This window comes from Triticum aestivum, chromosome 7A (assembly GCF_018294505.1).
Source record: "Triticum aestivum cultivar Chinese Spring chromosome 7A, IWGSC CS RefSeq v2.1, whole genome shotgun sequence".
Lineage (NCBI taxonomy): Eukaryota > Viridiplantae > Streptophyta > Magnoliopsida > Poales > Poaceae > Triticum > Triticum aestivum.
Genome location: NC_057812.1, coordinates 189,659,760 through 189,671,745, shown reverse-complemented (window position 1 = coordinate 189,671,745; position 11,986 = coordinate 189,659,760). Strand labels below are relative to the sequence as shown.

General features: G+C 51.5%; 1 pseudogene; it reads left to right on the top strand.

Moving 5' to 3' along the window:
- The first annotated feature begins 7,539 nt into the window (after positions 1-7,539).
- LOC123154864 (uncharacterized) lies at positions 7,540-10,600 on the top strand (annotated as a pseudogene).
- Positions 10,601-11,986: the final 1,386 nt, after the last annotated feature.

The following is an 11,986-nucleotide window of genomic DNA, read 5'->3' as shown; positions in this document are numbered from 1 at the left end:
ACCAGAACCTTGGCTAGGGTTCTAAGCTCAGAGAAGGACGAGGGATTCCAAGACACCTGAAGCCAAGATCTGACACAGCTCCAAACGAACTTAGCCAAGACACAATGGAAAAAAATGTGTTCCGTGTTTTCCAGAGCACCACAGAGGTGACAAAATTCCGATCCCGGACCATTGCGCTTGCGAATCTGGTCGGCCGCAGGAAGGCGGCCTCTGAAAGCTTGCCAGAGAAATATCTTAATCTTAGGAGGCACTTTGGACTTCCAGATACTAGAGAATCTATTCGACAGGGTACCTCCGATAAGCCTACAGTATAGCGACTTGACCGAAAATCTGCCAGAAGCCGAATGAGGCCAAACAACAGAATCCGGCACCTCCGAGAGCATAGGGAAGAGGGCAGAAAGACTTTGCCAATCTTCCAACTCTTCAGGAGACAGGGAACGGCGAAAAGCCAGGTCCCAATTATTATCCGCCACCTCCGCGATGGAGATGTCCGGCTTAGGACAGTAAGAAAACAAAACCGGGAACTTAACGGCCAGAGGTGCATCATCACACCACCAATCCCGCCAAAATCGAACCGACGTACCATTACCCACGATAAATTTAACATGCTCCAAAAAATAGGTTTGACTTTGACAAGGTCCTTCCAGAATTGGGACCCTCGTCTAGCAGAGGCAAACAAGGGGCTAGACTGAGGGAAATACTTGGCCTTAAGGATAGAATACCAAAGAGAACCGGCCCCAGTAGTCATAATTTTCCACCACCATTTAATTAATAAGCATTTGTTCATCACCAACGTATTAATAATGCCTAACCCCCAAGGTTCTTAGGCCGACACATAAGCTGCCACTTGACCAATCTATATTTCCGCTTATTATCTGCATCATTCCAATAAAAGGCACCCCTGTCTTTGTCAAAGCCTGCATGAATGCCAGCCGATAGGAGATAAAAACCCATAAGGAACATAGGAAGGGACGAAAACAGGAGTTGATTAACGCAACCTTGCCAGCGTTAGTATTGTATCTACTGCGCCATGGAAGAACCCTGTTTCCCACCTTGGTGACAGCCGGAGCAAAGTCCTTAGCATGGAGCTTAAGAGGGGAAATTGGGAGGCCCAAATACTTGAAGGGAAAGGAACCTAGAGAGCAGTTAAGAAGCCTGGCCACACGCAAGGCTTCCGCATCAACAACACCAGTAACTAGGACCTCACTCTTGGAGAAGTTAATCTTCAGGCCAGAGACCGCTTCAAAGCAAAGGAGGATGAATTTCAAATTGGCAATACAAGCATCATCCAGCTCAACCATAATGATCGTATCGTTGGCATACTGCAAGTGAGAAACCCCCTCCAGAAGTAAATGAGAGACCACCAGACTAATATGACCGCATTGAGTCGCCCTCGCGAGGATGCAAGAAAAGGCATCGGCCACAAAGTTAAAAAGAACAGGGGAAGCAGGATCCCCTTGACGAAGACCCCTGCCATTGGCAAAAAATTACTAATATGCCCATTCACCGAAACGGCAGTGTGGCCACCCGTGACCAGCTGCATGATACGATGCACGTAAGCGCCATCAAAACCTTTCGCGAGCAGGACCTGCTTAAGAAACGACCAACTAACCGAGTCGTAAGCTTTCTCAAAATCTAGCTTAAGAATAATCGCTTTAGAGCTCCGAGAATGCAGGTCATGCACAATTTCGTGCAAGGAAAGAATACCATCTAGAATAAAGCGACCCTTAATGAAAGCAGATTGGAAGGGGCTAATAACTCTATGAGCAACAGGAGAAAGGCGGTTAGCAAAGCCCTTAGCCGGGAATTTGGCAAAATTATTAATCAGAGCAATAGGACGAAATTGAGAGATAAATTCAGCCCCCTTGACCTTGGGGATCAGAGTAATGACGGTGTAGTTCAAGCGGGAAATATCGATAGTACCAAGGCAAAAGCCTTGTATGACACTGCAAACCAGCTGCCTTAACTGAGGCCAGAATTTCCGGAAGAAAGGGATAGAAAAGCTGTCAGGCCCGGAGGCCGCATTCGGGTTAGCAGAGTTAACTATATCCCAGATTTCCTGATCAGATAGGGGAATCATCAACGAGGCATTATCATCGGCCGATACTTTTAAACCCATGTTCCAAAGAGAAGGGGAGATCGAGAGGCCCGAAGGAGGTTTAGCCCCAAGCAAAGTAGAGAAAAAGTCCCGCACGTGATTCATAATAACAAATTGGTCTGAAGAACGCACACCATTGATGATCAGATTGTTGATACCACAGCGCCTCCTCCGACCGTTCGCAATGGCAAAGAAATAAGCAGTGGGGAATCGCCTTTGAGCGTCCAATTGAGCGTGCCCCGCTGGCGCCAACACACCTCGGCCTGATGGTGCAACTGGATTAAGGCAGCCTCGAGGTTATACCTCACAGACCACCCATCCTCGGAAAGCCCAGCAGAATCGGCAGTCAAGTCGAGGGCCGAGATTTGGGCCTCGAGGAATTCTTTGGAACGGCGCACCTCCGCCGCACGGTTGCGAGACCAACCTCTAAGAAATTTACGCAGATTGTAGGAGCAAGAATGCCAGTCATCCAGAGGACCGAAAGAGCGCGTATTAGAGGAGAGCGGGTGGGATATCTTCGTGGCTAACATATCATAAAAACCATCTACGAGCAGCCAAGAGGCATCAAATTGAAATCTGGCCGGGGGTCTAAGGTTAACAGAGCCGTCGTCAACAATTAGAGGGGTATGGTCAGACCCAACAATGCATTTGGCACCAAGGGAAGCCCTAGGAAAGAGGGAGTCCCACCTAGGACAAATGAACACTCTATCAAGAACAGATCTAATAGGATTAGCCTGGTGATTGGACCAAGTAAAGCGGGCTCCAACCCTGGGAAGTTCACGAATTGCATTGGAGCTAATAAACTCGTTAAAAGCATTCGCCAAAGGCCAAGAGAAGATATCATTGTTTTTATCAGAAGGGCAGCAAAGGAGATTAAAATCACCCCCGATAACCATCAGGAGGTTACATGATTCGATCTTCACAGAAAGTTCGTTAAGGAACAAGGGAGACATAGAGTGATCAGCAGGTCCATATACCACGATAACCTCCATTAAAGTATTCAGCGCTTTAAGACTGAGTACAACACTAACCCAAAAGACCCCATGGTCATAAGCAACAACATCAAAAATGTCCTTATTAGAGCCTATCAAGATCCCACCCGAGTGGCCCGAGGAAGGTAACACATGCCAATCAAATCTGTCCATACCCACGATGGCAGAAAGTTCATTAGGGGAGAAGGATTCCTTAAAAGTTTCAACCAACCCCACGAAGTCAATATAGTTCGAGCGGATCATATCTTTTATTTGGTCGCGACGCCCCCTAGCGCCGAACCCTCTAATATTCCAAAATAAAGCCTTCATTTATAAGACAGATTTTTAATGCAGAGACTAGACCTGCTAGGAGCCGCGCATGTTTTAACTCTTTTAGAAGTGCCCCTCCTGGAAGAACTGGGCTGGGGCTGGCCACTACCAGCTCCCACACCCGCCTCCGAACCCAGAGAATTAATAGAGACAGCAGCGTCGGAGGCAACGGCCTCTTTAGCTTTAGCAATGGCCGCCTGAGCAGCCTCGTTAGCCCGAATAATTGCAAGAAGAGAGCTAGGAGAACCAATATTAGAGTCAACCACCACACCCACATCCGACATGACTTTTAAAAGATGATTGTCCGAAAGAGAAGGTAAAACCAGCCGAACCGGAGAAGAACCAACGGAGTGAGTGGGATGAATACCTGGGGTAGGAAGATCCTTCGCCGCAGCCCGCTTTTCCGCCCGCTCCAGGACAGAGCCTCCTGAGTTGGCCACCCGCCGACCTTTGCGAGCCGTAGACGCCGGCGACCGAATCACCTGCGCCCGAGGCACGGGGGAAGCCGGAGATGGACCGGAGCGAGACATGGACCCGAGATCCTTGTCGAGACGGCGGCAGACACCAGTCATGGATTGTTTTGAGCCCAGCGAATTCCTGCTCTTAGCCGAGAATTTGCGCACCGAAGACTTCTTCCTCTGAGACTGGGCACCCACCGCATCACGCTCAGGGGAGGCAGGCAGATCCTCAATCCTGGAGCGGGTGGGGGAGATCGGGCGAGCCGGGAGGTTGGAGCAAGCATCAGACTTGGGGGTAGCCGACATAGGCGGGATCTTCAGAGAAGCAACATCAGGAGCCACACCCATGGAAGCAGCAGGAGGAATCGCCATAGTATCCCGAGGGGCAACACCAGAAGGAGCTTGAGACTGGAACAGCTCCCTTTCAGACTCAGCCAAGCCATCCCATTTAGATTGGGTGAAACAAAGGTTGGAGCCATCACTCTGGTTATTACCACCCAAAGATCCATCCTCGTCCTTATCGTGTTTATCCGTGGGATTAGAAGGAGGAGAAGGGGAGGAGGGGGTTGATAGGCAGCCGCCCCCTCCACCCGCACCCTGAGCCTGATACCGCTGGGAGAGGGGAACACATCGACCGATCCATGAACACGACCCGGATCCAAACACCAAATCTTCATCCTTGCTGGGCCAACCTTATTCAGAGATTCCAAATCCACCTCCACGGGCTTCCCAATTAGAACCCCCCCCCCCCACCGCCATGAGAAAGGCAGACGAGCGGAGCCCAGCTGGTAGATCATCAATCAAAACCCAGACCTAAGAAAGAGGGCCGACAGCCGTACCACTGCAAGTTGCCGGCTTGACCGAGACGACCAGTTGATTGAGGGGGAGGGTAAAACTAGTACACGAAGCAATCATCCGCAGGCATTCCTTGGAGGGAAACACAACTGAAAACTCATGATCAGAAATCTGGGCCACTTGCCAGTCCCATCCAGCCTTGTCCCAGATACGAAGCCCATCGAGTAAAGTCTGGGGAGAAATCTTCTGGTCCTTCACAGAAACAATAGCAGCATTCGAAAGCGAGGGGGCCACCTCCAGGGTAGGCAGATCACTATCAAAAGCAAAGAAAGCGCAGCCGGGGAGGCCAGTACCAAACTGGAGGAGCAAGGAAGGTTTCGGTCTGTTAGAGTAGTTGACCGTGAGGTGCCCATCAGTGCGGCAAATCAAGCAGAACGGAGGGTTGATACAGCGAGATTGGAAGTGAATAGGCTTGTGGCAGGCGAAGCAGGTGAGCGCAGATGGATTGCTGTGGGAGGCAGAGGGAGGGCGGGGATGTGGGAGGGAAGGAGGAGGAGGCAGGATCCCGTCCCCCACCACCGGCGAAGAAGAAAATCCAGGGAGAGGACCGAAGGGACGCCGCCCCGCCCCCACGAAGGACCGAGGCGGCGGGCGGGACCCCACGCCCGCACCAGCCGGACGAGAAGGAGGGGGGAAACGCGCCGGGGTAGGCGCGCCGCGCCCCGCGCCAAGCACAGGCAAGGAGCCCGAGGAGGAAGAACCCCCACCACCGGAGGCCGCCGCCGCCTCCCATGGATCCACCACAGGAGGAGGAGAGGGACCAGATCCAGATCGCGGAGGGCCAGAGCCAGGGGCGCGCCCCCGCTCCGAGCGTTGCGACCAATCCGGATCCGCAGCCCAGGCCGCACGGTCACGAGCCACCTGCTCGCGGGCCGCCTGCTCCGCCTCCAGCTTGGAGCGGAGCTCGGCCTCAAGCTCCAGATCCACCGCAGACGCAGGCGACTCCTCGCGCGGCCGCTTGCTGCTCGAGACAGCCTCGCACGACGAGCCCCGAGACTTATCCATGGTGAGCACCGCAGCAAAGGAGAGGAGAAGGGGAGGAGGAGGGCTAGATCTGACGAGCCGGCGGATGGGAAAGCGGTGGCGGCGCAGATCAGCAGCGAAAGCCGGAAAACCTAGCAGAGGGGGGAGGAGCCACGGGGAATCCATATATAGCCGGACGAAACCGTACCCACCTGGGCCCGACAGGTGGAATGGGCCAAAGAAGGGGGAGGAGCAGGCAGCAAAGCGGGGGCCATAACTGGGCCAGTAGATACTAGAGGGGGGAAATCGACGACAGACGACAGTGGGGGAATAGAGGGCCCACCTGGTGGGACAGCAGCGAGAGGCCCAACAAGCCCACCAGAGGGGCCATCCAGCGGCCCACTAACCAACGAAGCGGCCACCAGATCTAGGTCAAGCGAAACAAGCGGCACCAACCTCCCCGGAAGCACCGCCGGCGGCGGCGCGGCAGCCGGGGAATCACCGCAGGAGGAAGAGGATGATGGGGAGCCACCAAGCTCCCCATCAGGGGCGGCTCCCAGAATCCCCAACCCAGGAGATACAGCCGAGCTCTTACCGAACTTGCACCGACGACGAGAAACCCGGATCCAGCCTCCATCGGGCACCGCTGCAGCCAAAGGCTGCCCCCTCCCACCAGGAGCAAACTTGCGGGGACGGGGCGCAGGAGGAAGGGCCACAGCCCGCCCCGGACCCGCCGACGAGCAGCAGGGGGAGGAAGTATGTGTCAAACGATCTCATGATGCAATGCAAGCAGGCAAACGAAAATGCAAAACATGGTTCAAAACTGGTAGTATCTCGGCCAGAGCTCTACTGAGCCACAGATGTAAAGAGGTCAAAACGGCTGGAGGCAACCAAACATGTTCATAAAGACATGGAAAGCAACTCAAGTACTGTCACCGAGAATAGTGCAATGTAGAAAGTCCAGCCATGCATGCTATTCCCCAATTTACGAATATGCATTGCCTGCAGTGAAACAAAAAAATAGTGCGCTATAACACTGCTACTAGCACGCTATAGCGTTTTGAGTAATGTCTCGCTAACTAAATTAGTGTACAATGTCTTATTAATAGCACGTTGCAGCATGATACAACACCTTAATAGCATATTTTAAGAGCCACGGTATTTGTTTTCATTGATTGCACACGATGTTTTATCGTTGAACATGCACATAGATTCACACTGGAAATGACTTGAACCCTGGCGTTGAGGTGTGAGGTGCATCATATCCCTCGGGGACAAACAGCACTGTCGAGAATGCGACTCATATCCTGCTCCACGTTCTGTTGTTCTGAACAAGTGAGTACTAGCACTCTAGCTTTTTCCAGTACATTGCCCCTGTATAAAACCACAAGAAAGTTACTGCGCAGTTTGTCGAATGGCTGTACCTTATCTGGATTCAACATCCGGTGTCTGCACCCTCCCTCGTGGCGCATAAACGAGTGGCCCTGTCGTGGCGTGTCACCATCTTCCCCACGCCCCATTACTGATGAAGCGGGGACATTCATACCAGAATGATGAAGCGGGCCGGGGACCGGCGACAATACCATTACCACGAGTCCCTCTCCGGCCACCCCATTTGTTAACGGCGATGAGGTTCCGCCTGTACTGGCAACCAGCTACCTCATAACACAAATATGTCCGTCAGATGCTGATCCAACGACACCATGTATAATGATAAATTTGGCTGCAATACCGTCTTTCTTTTGCTTTCCTCCTTTATAATTATTTATGACGTTATACCAGGTTGTCATGCTGACGAGCAAGCTTGCCGGGTCAGCTATATACCGGAGACAGATTCAGTCTTGTCCTTAATTCCGTCGACAAGTTGAACCTTGAGGCACCATTTTTCTGTGCAAATGGAGGCCGAGCCAGCACGCCAGAACAGCCCAACTGAGATCACAATTGACTGCCCCGAGCCGGATCATCCAGCTCCGCCTCCAGCCCCCAATCCAACAAATGAAAACAGCCAGCCCCAGTATCATCAGCCTCCAGCAAATGGAAGCAGCCAGCCCAAGGAGGTGATCGAGAGCTACAAGCTCATGCTGGAACTGAGCAAGTACATCCTGCTGCTGGCAACGCTGGTGGCTACGGTGACGTACGCCGCAGGGTTCAACCCGCCTGGGGGCGTTTGGCAGGAGACCGTCGCCGCCTCAGGCCAACTCGCCGGCGACTCCATCATCCGGACCACCAGCTACCGCCGGTACCTGGTGTTCTTCTATTGCAACGCCGCCGCGTTTGCCTCGTCGCTCGTGATCATCGTCCTCGTCCTCTTCCTCACCCTCCTGGAAGAGAATAAGCAGCTCCGCCTCCTGCCGCTGCGGGTGGTCATGGTGGTGGACCTGATGAGCGTCATGGGGGCCTACGCCGCTGGGACCTGCCGGGACACGCCCACCACCATCAACTCCTCGGTACTGGTGGCTGCCGTCCTCATCTACCTCATTTTCCAGATGGTGCTGGCCTCGTTCTCGCACGACCACGAGTACAATGACCCTGTGCAAGAGAAACGGCTCCGCAAGGTCCTCATGCTGCTCGCCACGTTTGCAGTGAGCGTCACGTACGTTGCAGGTATGAGCACGCCAGGTGGCTTCTGGGACAACACCGAGAACGGTCACCGGCCAGGCGACGCGATTCTCAAGGACCGCCATGGAGCTCGCTTGAGGGTCTTCCTCTACTTCAACACCACCGCGTTCGTTGCGTCACTGCTCGTCATTGTGGTGCTTCTGGACAGAAAGCCTCGCGTGACTGGGGCATACTGGTGCATCGCTGTCGCGCTGATCAGCCTCATCGCCTCATACACGGCCGGCAGCTGCAGGGAGACCAACACCAACTTCTATGTGGGCAGCCTGGTTATTGCCGTCCTGGCATTCATGGCATTGCTTCAAGTTGCATTTGTTCAAGATACCATACAAGCTGCAAGTACCTGGTTCTGGACCAAAATCAAAAGCTTCCAACGCTCCAGGTCCGGAGACTCATGCTGGAGCTTGCCAAAAGCAATAACAATAGCTCCAGGTCCGGAGACTAATGACAGCAGGTACTACGGGAGCACATCCCTTTTCTTATTCTTCTTCCTCTGAAAATCATTGGCTTTAAATAACCTCTTTTGCTCCCCAATTACATAGGATGGCAGCGGATCAGGCTCGCTCCCTTGTACTGTTGCTAGCCACTCTTGCAGCAACCATCACTTACCAAGCGGGGCTGGACCCTCCCGGTGGCGTCTGGCCGGATAATGGGAACGGGCACATGGCTGGTGACCCGATCCTCCTCACAGTGAACGCTAAGCGGTACAAGACCTTCTTCTACTGCAACTCCGTCGCCTTCGTAGCCTCTTTGGTGGCCATCATCCTGGTACAAAGCAAGGTTATGCTCCAGACCCATGTCCTCCAGGCAGCCATGATACTGGACTTGTTTGGCCTCATCGGAGCATATGCTGCGGGAAGCTCTCGGGACTTGACCACCTCCATTTACGCCATGGCCTTGGCAGGCGCCGTCCTGGTCTATGTAGTGATCCATGTTGTCTTCTTTACACTGAACCACGCCGTAGCACTGCTGAGGAAATTGAGTCCGTGGAGAAGAGGCGCAAGCGGTTGCTCCTTTTCGCAGTATTAGCTGCGACCATCAGTTACCAAGCAGGGTTGACACCTCCGGGCGGCTTCCGGCTTCAGGATGATGGATCCAGCGGGCACCAGGCAGGGGACCCGGTTCTCTTGTACAACTTTCCCCGCCGCTACAAAGCCTTCTTCTACTGCAATACGGTGAGCTTCATGCTGTCCATCGCCCTCATTATATTGCTCGTGAACCCCCATTTATACAGGCCAGCCATACGAAGTTACGCACTCGCTGTTTGCACGGCGGCGGGCATGTTTGGTCTGATAGGGGCTTATGCTGCCGGAAGCACACAGCATCTGAAAACATCCATCTACATCTTTGTCTTGGGGGCTGTGGTCCTCTTTGTCATAGCTGTACTGTTCCTAGTGTTCTTGGATAAGAAAGATATGGTCAGTGAACTGAAGCAAGAAAATGCTGACAAAAAAGGAAAGGCAAAGCATGCCAAGCGCAAATATCTGATGCTGCTAGGAATCCTTGTGGCAAGTGTCACCTACCAGGCTGGTCTAGATCCGCCTGGGGGAGCTTGGCAGAACGACAGCAGTTGGTATGATGCAGGAAACCCGATCATGCATGACAACAGGAGGCCCCGGTACCTTGCCTTCTTCTACAGCAACTCCACCTCCTTTGTGGCGTCCATTGTTGTCATCGTCATGTTGCTGCCGCAGTGGTTGAATAAGAATAAAGAATGGTCGCTCAAGGTCATGAACACAACGATTGTGCTGGATTTGCTCGCCCTACTAGTGGCATACGCAGCAGGATCCAGCAGGGGGTGGAAGACATCTGTGTATGTCGCCGCCCTGATCATCGCCGTCCTGGCCTACGTTGCAATCCATATAATGCTGGCATTGTTATGTTGTCATTCTCATAGTGCTGGCATTCCTCAGCAAAGGAGTCCATGCGCCCAAGCAAATTCTCAATCACAGGAGCACGCGAGGAATCAGGCACAGTTTGCTGCAATGTCAACGCCTTGATTATCCGTGTGTTTGTAGCTCTGTTCGTGTGAGGAGTGGATGCGATCTTCCTGTATATCAATTTCCCTATTGTCCCCTGATTTGATTTATTGTTTTTATGTACTCCCTCTGTTCACTTCTGTAAGTCGTTTAAGACAGCTGAAATTGACCTGTTTTAGGTGCTGTCTTAAATGTCTTAAATGCCTTACAAAAGTGAATGGAGGGAGTAATACAAATAGAAAGGAGGGGATGGTGTGTGGCTTCTCTTTTATTTTTAGTTTCTTCCTATTCTTAGTTCGTAGCTTGTCATCTCTGCTATGCCCTATTCCTCCCCAGTTCTAGATTTATAGTCTACTTGATCTTTGATGTACTGGATTATTCTAAATCACTCAAACTTAGCTAGTATGTTCGAGCATATTGGCAAAAACTATACATTTTTGCATCGGGCATATTTGGACTCGGGTTGGGTGTAAACCTGAATCCAGTGGATGTGGCAGGTTCACAGGGCTTGGAGCTACGTATGGTTGTTCTGCAGTTACATGATTCGAAGACTAAGAGCAGTCTTAATCATTGTTAAGTGTTAAACACATAAAAAAGAGCAATTGCACAAACATCACAAGACAGTTTGGCAAGCAAGGATGTAAACACCTGACCGATTTGTGCTCATGTGACCTGGGTAGATGCATTAGAAATTATGCAGGCACCAGGAACCGGATCATGCAAGATGAAATGCTAAATGGAACTCAGGCTCCATGGAGCCTAAATTTTGACAATTCAAAAATCATACTTCTATGTTTCAAAAAATTCTTAAAAAACCCAGAGATGTAATGCACATGTGTGTAAATTTCATGATGAAATACATTAAAATGAGAGCTACAAAAAAATGTGGCTTTTAAGCACTGTTCACGCTCAAAGTTCACGATTCTGTTTTTTATTGTGCAGCTTGTAATTCAAGGTATTTCTTCGTTAATTTTTTTTTTGAACCATGCAGGAGAGCTGCATGTATTATACTCCGTATTAAAGAGGGAAAGGTATACACACGACCAGTTCGACAAAAACTACAAAACTTAAATAAAACATATACAAAAACAAACAAACAAACAACAACCAAGCAAAATAACAGTGACGATCACAGCTAGTAGCCTATTAGTGAAGGATCATACGCCCCAGACTCGCCACCTCACATTGCCTGGCGTCAATTATGACTTGATCAATGACTCTTTGTAAAGGCAAGAAGCGACTATCCATAACCCTGCTGTTCCACTCACGCCAAATGCTCCAAATAATAAGGTGCACCAAAGAGTTCAGAGATTTCCTCTTAGTGTCGTGAGTTCTCGATCTAGCGTCGAGCAACCATCACGTAGAAGCAAGTTATCCTGAGGAACGACCTCGCTCAAATTGGCCCAAAGAAACACTGAACTCCAGATAATCCGAACGGCCGTGCACCCAATGAACAGATGATGAACTGATTCTTGTGCACTATGACAGAAACAGCAAGAGCCCTGACGAGGCAAGATGCGCTTGGCAAGGCGATCCACCGTCCAGACTCACCCTCTGACGACCAACCAAAGAAAAAGCTTTGTTTTTAGAGGTCGATGTCCGGAGCAAATTCCGCAACAGCAGCGCCCTGCACCCAACAATCTGTCCAGACGAAGCATCGTCGCCCATTGCCCAGTTTGACCCGAGCCGACACGTTGAATGAATAGCTGTCTTTCA